At 44.8% G+C, this 10,853-nt stretch overlaps 1 non-coding gene across 1 annotated transcript; it reads left to right on the plus strand.

Moving 5' to 3' along the window:
• Positions 1–334: 334 nt before the first annotated feature.
• On the plus strand, positions 335–416 carry Trnas-aga. Its single transcript has one exon. It is a non-coding gene; the product is annotated as a tRNA-Ser (tRNA).
• Positions 417–10,853: the final 10,437 nt, after the last annotated feature.

Genomic DNA, 10,853 nt, shown 5'->3' on the forward strand with positions numbered 1-10,853 from the left:
GCGATGGTACCTGCAAACTTGATACCCCGTCTGGTCGTTACTTTCTATCACTCGCAATTCGAGGAGAGCTTTTTTCCCGATTTCTTTTATTTTTCTCGTCGAAACACGGCGAAACGCGCGACGACGATTTAAAGATTCAGGTCCCCGTATAATCAGTCGGCGAGAATAAATTCACGAGCTCATTTTGCGCGTAACAAACGAAAAAGTCGACGTTAAATTCGAACATTTCAATGATAAATCAGAGTTTCGCGATGAAGACACAATTATGTCACGTCGTTTCGTTTTTTTATCCGCGGAGCTGCTTTGAAACGAGCAAACGTCGAGGCCAGACGAAGCAGTCGTGGCCGAGTGGTTAAGGCGTCTGACTAGAAATCAGATTCCCTCTGGGAGCGTAGGTTCGAGTCCTACCGACTGCGGCGGTGGTTTTTTTTTTTTTTTTTTTTTATTATCGAAAATAATATTAAAAAAGTATCTGATTTTATAAATTTTTAATTTATTAAAGTGGCAATATATGATATGAAATTTATATTGATATTAAAATTATATCTCTTTTTTTTTTACTCTTGAAGATTAATATTTCATCATTTTTTTATTTTGAAAAAACAAACATAAAAGTTGGCAAATCGTAGTAATTTGAAACAACAATGTTTCTTTTTGCTTCATTAATTATAAAATATCGAACACAATGCGCATTCAGCGCGCTCGCACGTAAAAATAATTGTAAGTTTAATTCGTTCTCTTTTCGACGCATGGTTTGCAAAAATCAATTATCACGTGCCACGGCATGTTGATGAAAACGGTCGTTACCCAACTAGCGCATATATCTCAATTAATTTTTCGCCGGTATTGACAGTGCTACAGGTGTCACGAATTAAACATCGGCCGGTGCCAATTTGATATTTCGGTCGACGTAAACATCGGAAATAAATTCATATTCACGCGCGGGAAAAGCGTGTGTATTGGGGGAAGGGGGGGGACTCAAGCCATCCGTCTTGTCATAAATGTCCGGAAAAATTCAGCGTTTCCGTCAATTTGTTATTCTCACTAATGAAACAAATTCAATAAATAAAAGAAAATGGTCGCTAATTAATAAAACAAATACATCATTCAACATGTGCGTGTATTTTTCAAAAGCAAAACCGGTTTTTGCTGTGTTGTATTTAAAACTCTCCACATCTCTGTCTTTTGGTTTGCGTCACGTCCGGCTTAGTTCGCGATTGTTGTTGAGTGTTGTCGAGTGTAGTGTGACCAACGATGTGAATTAACACGACGCCGCGCAACTCATCTTCCCTCATTAACGCGATTTGCATGACAACAACATAGCGAATTAAGTGACCTCGGCGTGCCGTCGGTGACGGTATCACACGGGTGTTTTTTCTTTTTTTTTTTTTTTGCATTTTCGGGAACGAACTCGTTCCGTTCGCGTAGGCGAACGATGTGCGCGGGTGGCGTTCGACAGCGCGCAGTGTTTCGCGCCCGGCGGGGACAGAATCCGCGATGGCACGACGAAGCCAAAGCTAAACAATGAGAGCGCAAGCTATTTTGCACCGCGTCCACAACCCCTTGCGCAGCCCACTTTTATTTCGCTTAGACGTCCGACATTTGCATACGAGGAAGAAAACGCGCTCGGAATTTTGTTGTTTTTTTTTCTCTTGCTTAACTTAATTGCAGAAATAAGTGAGAAGATACATTGGAAGTTTTACCGTTGGTAAAACGAAATTCTATTCGCGCTATTAGACTCTTAGTTACTGTAATATGTTGGAACACATTCTTCGGGCGGATTCTGCGACAATTTTACGCAAAAACTGACGAGAGAGTTAATATTTTCTTCTTGTTAACGATACAATGACGCTATTGGGGCAGAGAATCGAAATCGACGCTCTTTCGGTGAATGCGTGCTTCGATCCGGCACGTCGCACTTCGATACATTCAGCTGGGTGCACTTTGCGATTGCTTTCCTTCTCCTCTTCCCATTTTCATCCTTTCTTCGCGACTTTGCTTTTCTCTCTTTCTCTCTCTCTCTCTCTCTCTCTTTCTCTCTCTCTTCCGCAACGCCTTTCCCACGGAAGGACGTTTGCGTTTACATCATTTCCTTTATCTTCGTCTTCTTGGTAGACGAGAGAAGCGCGAAAATCGATTTCAGCTTTTACACAGTCGAGGGAGTATTTTCTAAAGCGCACTCCGCAGAAAATAATTGTATTTCCCGTACTCGTTTTACATCCACTTTTCCAGAAATGACAAAGGATCGCGTTTGACCAAAGTTTGTGTCGTTTCGCTCGCAGGGCTTTCCCTTTAAAAAATTAGAAACTATTACATTCTCCTCGTCCTTTAATTTTAGTTTCATGTTCCTCGTTAATGTTGTAAGGATTGGCCGTTGATGTAACTTCGCGACTGTGGTTGAAAGGGGGGAGTAACTACCGCGCGCGGATTCCCCGGCGCAATATTCTTCTTCCCTTTCGTTCGTCGCTGCCGTCTGTTTTTCCCGTGCCTTCTGTTACCGGTTTTCCACCGCACCGCGACTTGTTAGCCGTCCCCTTTCAAACTCGCCACCGCGGAAAAAAGAACTCGACGACGTCACTCCGGGTCCTAACTAGTTGTCGGTGAGGAAAGTTTGCCCGGTCGGAGGTTAAAGTGGCGTTTATTTGTTTATTAGAGTGAAACTCGTAATTGAAACGTTAATATCCCCGCCAAAAGCGACGAATCTGTGTACGCGCGTTTCGCGAGAGAAAGAAACCTCGACAGCTGCGCGAGTTTCAACGGCCAGTTTCAATTTTAATAACAGCAGAGAAACAATATTTCTCTATGGTATCTAGTTATTTTTTTTTCGACCTGAAGGAAAAAAAAACTCCCCTCAATGTTTCGTCAGATTAAATTATTCGATTCTTATAAAATCGTATTCTCGAGAATGTGAAGATACAAAAACCTGCGCTGTGAATAAATTTAGATTCATTTAATAATTGGAACAAATATATCGAGATAAAATATTTTTACTGAGAGCGCGCTGAATAAAAAAAACACACAAAAAAAAAAACGCGAAGCAATAAAAAGTGAACGTTCGCGTACGACCGATAATGCGAATACATTCTTAATTTGCGAAATTAACGGTGCGATGTGCGATTGAGAAGAGAAAACTGCCGTCAAAAAAAAATAAAAAAATAAAAAAAAAATTATATTAGATTATATTGCGGATGATTTCCTGATCGTTTTTTTCTTCGTACGTCGAGGTAATAACGATCGGGCGGGAATACGCCGATAGCCAATTTCTTGGATATCTGATATACATATAATAATACTCGACTTCGGTGCCGAGTAATCTCGTTTTTATCGGAGCTCCTACAAAATCCTCCAATTAGCTCGCATAACATTACCGTAATTACGGTACCTACCTATCGACCGGGGGCATCATCGATAGAGGCTTTAATACGTCTTTGCTTCTCATACGCGTATCTTCCTCCCCGTTCTCTTCCAAAATTGCGTTTGCCCGTCAGCACGACCGCGGCGGCGGCGGCGAGCGCGTACGTGGAATTAGCGAATAGCTCGCGAAATTTACAATAACGTAAATAACTTTATACAAAGCCCGTAAAACCGGAATGACGCTATATACATATACGGCCGAGCAAAATTTCATACATCGCTTGCACCTTCATAAACGTATCTCTTGTAAATCGTTTCTTTACAAAGTTCGTTACGTTCGTTTACGTAACTGCTCTATTTCCCGAAGTTCACCAACCAACTTCGCCATAGACGAGTTCCGGCAAACAATTTTGGCTGTGTTTCAAAATTCACCGTTGAGTATTAAAATCCGATGGTTCAACGTCACGTAAGTCACACACTTTTAGTACTTGCGGTGAAAGTTTTTTTTTTTTTTAGAATCTTTGACCGACTCCCGACAGAGCCGAAGACACTTCCGAAGTGTCAACGCCGTGAGACGCCGCCGAAAGTGCGGAACTGCAGAGAACAGGTCATCAGTATCATTTTGAGGCGACAGCGGCGGGCCGCGACGTAATAAGAGCGCGGTGGGAAGTTTCACGAAAGGGAGGGAGAGAGGGCGGAAGAGGGAAGAGTGTAATTAACTCGGCGGGATCACCTGTGTGTTTCGGAACGGAGCTAGTCGTACGGGAAGAGAGGATGGGACAGACAAGTTGGCACGGTCTGCGAAACGCCATTGTCCGCGTTGTGTTGGCCCGCCTTAGACAACGCGCCCCGCACATAAATCCTCGACGGGTCGTGGGCGCAGATGCGATGCGTCGACGCCGCGGTTGGCTCGTAACCAATCCTGATCGCGTTACAAAGCAGCTTGCGGAAGCTTAGTAGAGCGCCGCTGAGATTTGCATTATTTATCGATAGCACAATCGCACGTTCCCGAATTCGGGAATATAATTCCTTATGATTTCCCTCGAATATTTCTGGATCATCATTTTCTTCGTCTTAGAGTCATCGCGAATATGTTGTACAAAAGATCACAAGTACACGGAGACAGTTACAGAATATAACCACGCTGTTCGTTGATATTTCTTCGGTAAAAAAAATTTTTTTACGTGCACAACGTTCGGACGAAGTTACAAGTCGCAAAGTGCGAAGTGTTACGAATGATTTACGTTCCGATATTTATTTATTTATTTTTGTTTTATTAAAAAAAAACTGTTTTTGTCACCTCTTTTATACACTACGCGCGCCGCATTTTTTGGTCGCGGAGAAGCGTCCGCACGCGGACGAATCCCGGGCGCGGACGACACCGCGACGCGTTATTTATAATCGATGGTTTTGAAATACGCGCGCGCGCCAGCGTTATATCCGTTTTTCTGCTCCTGCACTGTCGACATGAATAACAACGTGGGACGGGCATAAGTATTCTCGAAAGTTCAATTTCCCGTCATGACGCACCCCCTCCTCCCACCTCCCGATGATTTATCGATGACGCTACAAACGAATGGACATTATTTACTGTCGCCATTCCCGTTTACCCCGGTTCCCGAGACCGCTCGATATTTCGAAAGAGCGAAATTCCGCGTGCTCAAACGAAGACGCGTCTCTCTCTCTCTCTCTTTCTCTCTCGCCCGGCGAGCGGTGAGAAATCACCTGGGAGCGGCAGGTAGACGGGAAAATATTTATTCGCGACGCTCATCTTGATAACGCGGTGGCTTCGTCCCCTCTTATCGGACAGGCCCGATCTCTGCGCGTATAAAAAATCCAATTATCCAAAAACTTGAATTCCAATCGAGGAGAAAACGATTGCCACCTACGCGGGCGTTCAGATTTCTCCGAGTAATACGGAAACGGACCGAAGGTAACGAGAATTAAATGCAGAAGCTCGCGCCCATTAGACCGTCATAACTCACTGCTATCGCGGCTTGTCATCGGCAACATTATCTCGCTGTCGCCGCGCGTGTCGAAATCGACTCGAGCTGCAACGAGAGAACGGTAGGTGTGTCCCCACACAAACGTTCGACCGACAAAGCCGCGGCGAGCTCGCAATTTGCGTCAACTATCGTCAGCCGCTCGCAGAAAAGAAAATAAAAAAAAACAAAAACAAAAAAAAACAAAAAAAACAAAAACGATCGACCGTCTCGGAAGTGGCGGATCTCGCTCCCGCTCTTCGGATGTACGCGAGATGCCATCTGCGCGTGGTTACGCATCGAGAGAAGCGAGAGAGACGCAACGAAGAAGCCGCTGCCTCGCTCGGCTTTTATCTAGTATCAGCTGAGCGCGCGCACCACCACCAGTCGAGCGCCGTCGGGCGTTCGCCCCGCGCGATCCCATCGTCGTCGGACTACAACACACTGGCGTGTATTAAAAGCAAAAATAAAATTATTGGAAACAGGCGGAGAGAATTCGGCGTCTTCGCCGCGCGGCTGCTGCCGGTTCCAGCCGGTAGATATAAACAGGCGCGTTCATCAAGAGCGTCTGCTTGCTTGCCTGCCTGCCTGCCTGCCTTGCCTGCCTGCCTGCTTCGTGCATTTTGCTTGTTCTTCTTGCCTCGCGGACGGTCAGCCTCTCTCTGATAACATTACGTTCCCCTTTGAGAACACGACAGCTTCGGCTCCTTTGTCTCGCCTCCAACAGCTTTTCGCGCTGCGAAACACGTACACGCGCCTATCGCTCGGAAAAGAGCCGATCGGTGTCGCGTGACCGCTCCAAGGTAATCGTCTTCTGCTCATTATCCCGATACAGAAGATTGAAAGTAAGCAACTTGCGCTTCTCAAATATATTATATATATATATTATATATAAAATGTTTTTGTGATGTAAAATATATTGCAATTTTTGACAGACAGAGAATAAAAGAAAAAGAAAGCGTCATTTATTGTGCGTTCCGGAATAGCATCTCTTTAAGCGCAAAATCAGGAACTTACATAGTTATAAAATACAAAAATAATGTAAACAATAAATAAGCAATAGTAATAATAAAATTAAAAACAAAAACAAAATTATATAATAAAATTATAAAAGAAAAGAAAGAAAAAACGGGAACAAAGAAAATATCAAGTAGATCTTACAGGAAAAAGTATATGTAAATAATCAATTGATTCTCTCGCGATATTGATTGTTGCCGCTTTTATCTCGACGCTGATTGGACGTTTCTAGAATGTGTTTCTCGATTTATGTCGTACATATCAAGATGCACGGTAGTGTCTCTTATACGCGAAATTCATGCGATTGAGAAGTAAAGAGATTTTCACGGAGCAATATCTCAAGAACGAGTAAACCGATCGTTTTCGTTTTAGTCTAAATCGCTTCAGAACAAAACCCTAAAACAAAAATATTCTTGCGTTTTTTAAAGTCACGTGACAGAAAAGAGAAGAAAAACACCACGTGACTACAGTCACGTGACTAAATATATATATTATACACGATAAGGTCACTAACCTTTGGTCACGTGACTACTCTGAGGTCATTGACCCCGGTCACGTGACTACGCTGAGGCCACTAACCCCGGTCACGTGACTAAGCTGAGATCACTGACTCCTGTCACGTGACTACGCTCTCCCTCCCACAATTTTTTATTTTGATTTTTATGCGTTATTTCTGACATTTCTCTAATGTGTATTATATGGTTTGTAAGACGTATACACTAGCTGTCATCGCGGTGACAGGTTGTGTTCACTGACACAACACGTTAAAATAAAAAACAATAGCGTGCGCGTAGCGCGCGTCTGTGTTGTGCTAGTAATTTACAAAAAAGAATATTTTTTGTAACAATCCTACAATTTTATAATCAAATTTATTTAGAAAAAAATAGATCTAAATAAAAAATAGAATTGTGTTACAATTCTATTTTAATTTATCTATTTTAATTTATAATCAAATTTATTTAGAAAAAATAGATCTAAATAAAAAATATTATTGTAACACAATTCTACAATGTTTAATGATAACCAGAATTTATGCATTGCATTCTCTCTTTTCTATCGCACAATTGTAACAGGATAATAATTTATTACCTAACCTACGGCGGGCGGGTAGGGTAGGGTAGGGGGTAACTGATAACTGATTCAGCATTTACGCGCTAGCGGAACTCAAACGTGCATAAATAATAACCAGCAGGATAGAAGCGCGACTTGTTACTGCGCGTAATTGTCGGGCAACGTGATTATAAATTCGGAATACGACGGCATAAAGCCGGTAGATTACAATACGGCTTCTGTGGATGCCTTCAAATGGCACCCCTTCGCCTTAACAAGATCTTAAGAAGACCACCCCGATGATTCCCGTGCTATATATATATATATATACACGTATATAGCTCGTTTCTTTGCAACAAGATCCGCGTGTTATTCATGAGGGGGAAGAGCGCGAAATGTATTGTCAGACGCGCAACATCGTTGCCAATTACAAAATATCTCGAGAAATTCAACGATCGAGAGATCGAGAGAAAAATACGCGAGTATATAAACGACGGCGGTTAACATCCTTTTTTAAAACAACATGTCGATGTGTTTCCCCCGAGGAAGGGGAAGTGGCGTATTGTACAGGAAAGCGTTTTGACGTGAAACAAAACAAGTTACGCCACACACCGAGAGCGCGCATCTCGTATCGCGGATTATCGGATTACGAGCTTGAAGGATTTCGAAGAGAGCGGAGCGTTTTTCGCGACGAGAGAGTTGGTTATACACGGCGGTCGATTAGCTCGGAAGCCTTTCAGCGGGACGGTTTTATCTGCGTAATGATATCTTGTAGAAGCGCGCGGATGAGAGGCGGAAGAAGAAGAAGAATAAGAAGAAGAAGAAGAAGAAGAAGAAGAAGAAGAGGAAGAACCAGAGGAGAGAGAACGCGATCGCCGCGAGGTTTATAGCTCTCAGTTGTTAAATCCCTGACGAAGAGTACATCGTGCTCTTCGTCGGTAGGTGAGAACCTCGGGGGCTGCTTTTAGAACGCGCGATGCCCATCGCATCCTCGACGTGAGTAAATAATCCCTGGCGCGCGGAAAACGGACTCCATTATGGCGTGAGGCGCGGTCCGTCGAGCGTGCCAGGAAGTTCTCAGCGCGGAGAACAGAGTTATCAAACATCGAGCGAGAGACGCGCGCGCGAGACTCTTCTTCTGTTTTCGCTCTTCCCATCTGAAGGAATGCGAAGAGATTCTTTCGCAAACTTTGCGGCGTAAAATTGTAAAGGTTGAATAAAATTTTAATTATCTATCGTACTTCTAAGGTTTTAATTAAGTTTTTTTTTTTTTTTTTTAGACTCGCGCGCGCGCACGTCTCCGAATCTTTGCACTCGATCGCGCGAGGGAGACCCAAAGAAAGAGCGAGAGAAAGATAGAGAAAGAGAATCGAACATGAAATATAGTTTTTAATTAAAATATTCTCCTAATAACGCGTTTGTTAAATCTTCTCTCGCGCAATACTCGGTAAAAAATATACATCGCATACAAAACGCACAAAAAGAAGGCAACGCCGGCCTCTGTATCGCCAAACGTCCTTGCGAAACGCGCCGTAGATTAAAACTGCAAGTGCTCGGCAGGAGAAACTTTCAATGTATCATCCCGTTAAGAGATACTTCCCCCGAAGTTTATCTCGGGAAGGCATGCAATGAGTTCTCGTTCGGTGGGAGGGAGAGAAAAAGAAGAGAAGGGCGCGGAGGAGGAAGAAACCTCCGACGCGAGAAGCACGTCGTGTTCTCTCGCTCTCTTAAGAGTTATGTACATAATCTCTCGACTACGCTGAAAGCTCCATCGCGCGATATTGCTCATTGGACTCTCGCCGCCCGAACGCCGTTCTCTCGTTCGATCGGCACGAAGAGTCGTCGCGATAACCGTTCGCGCGCGGAGTTTCGTCCTTTGCAAACAAAGTTTTCGAGCTTCGACGAACAGTATCCTGAGCTGATTAAAGCGACAATGGACAAATGTTCCACGATCCTCGGCTATCTTTATCCGCGCGCGCCTACTTAAGTAGCCACGGAGAAGCGCGACGGTAAACACACTCGTTTCGGAGATAAGAAATCTCTCTCTCTCTCTCTCTCTCTCTCTCTCTCTCTCTCTCTCTCTCTCTCTCTCTCTCTCTCTTTTCCTCGCGTAAGCGACTCGACGAAAAGAGAAAAGAACGCGCTAGTTCGAAACGGGGGCTCATAACGCCGCGACCGGTCCGAGTTCTCTCTCACAACCGCCGATGGACATCCGCGGACAGTGGCGCAACCGTCGCGATAACGTTTGCTAGCGTTGCTGCGCACATCGCGACGAGCAACATCCGGATCGACAAAGTGGAAATTCCGGTCGTTCCGCGCGCGTTTGTTCGCGCGCGATAACAAAACGGCGCGCGATCAAATGCGCGTCATTTGTTTCGCGCTCGTGACATTTGTCAGCTCGTCCGGATGGCGCGCTTGCCCGTTGAAAATCTGTGTTTGTTCGTTTTTTTTTTTTTTTTAAAACCCCTCCGCTCCGTCAGACCCTCGCTACTCTCCGGGCTGCGCGCGCGCTATATACGTATCTCGGTGTGTATAAGATTATCGTCCGACAATACGGACGAAATCCCGAATTTCCGTTCGAAAACGTTCCTGCGAAAACACGTCCGCGCATACGGAACGCGATGCACATTGGATGTGTAACACCCGATTTGTCGCGCTAAACAGAGCCGCCGCGTACGTACGTACATACATACATACGTACAAGCCCGTCTTGCGAGCGAGCGTGACGGAGCTCTTGACTGTTCGATAAAGCGGCCGCATTACGCTCCCGGCGAAAGTGTATATCGCGTGGGATCTCCCGTGAAAATCTCTCGGATTTGAAACGGGAAAGAGGAGAAGGAGGAACGGTTTTTGCGTTCGGTTCTTTTCCCGTTGAAAGTTTTACGAGAGAATACATTTTACGCGTTACGAAAGAAGATTCTCTCGTTAAATTCACTATCCAGGTGTGTCTCGGTCGCAACGACGTTAATAACCGGCGATACGCCACGCCGCTCTCAGGTGGTCGGGAACGTGCGTCCGAGGTGCGCCCAGGTAACCGTAACTACTCGACATTTACATACCGGCGCATATTCGTCGCGCGCATGAATAAATATGCCAAGGATCGAGGGGAGAGTGACTTGAACAGTCTAAAGAGCAAGTCGCCGTCAGTTCGCGGAGAGAGATTCTTCGCGGCTAAATACGCCGACTCCTCTTTCTCTTTCTCTCTTTTTCTCTCTCTCTGTCTCTCTCTATCCCGCCGTCGTTAATTTCCGAGTCATCGTCGAAATCCTTCCCCCCGTTCGGTCTGCGAAAACAAAGGAACCTCGCGAAACCATACACGTAGCGCCATAATGAAACCGGCGTTAATACACGGCGGACTTCGGAACTGGTTAATGGTATATCGAGGTAGCTTATAGTTTCCCAGTTGTACAAGACAGTGCAACCGGGAGGACGAGAACGGGAGGAGAAGTT

The sequence above is a fragment of the Pseudomyrmex gracilis genome, unplaced genomic scaffold (assembly GCF_002006095.1).
Source record: "Pseudomyrmex gracilis isolate BER0280 unplaced genomic scaffold, ASM200609v1 scaffold_181, whole genome shotgun sequence".
Classification (NCBI taxonomy): domain Eukaryota; kingdom Metazoa; phylum Arthropoda; class Insecta; order Hymenoptera; family Formicidae; genus Pseudomyrmex; species Pseudomyrmex gracilis.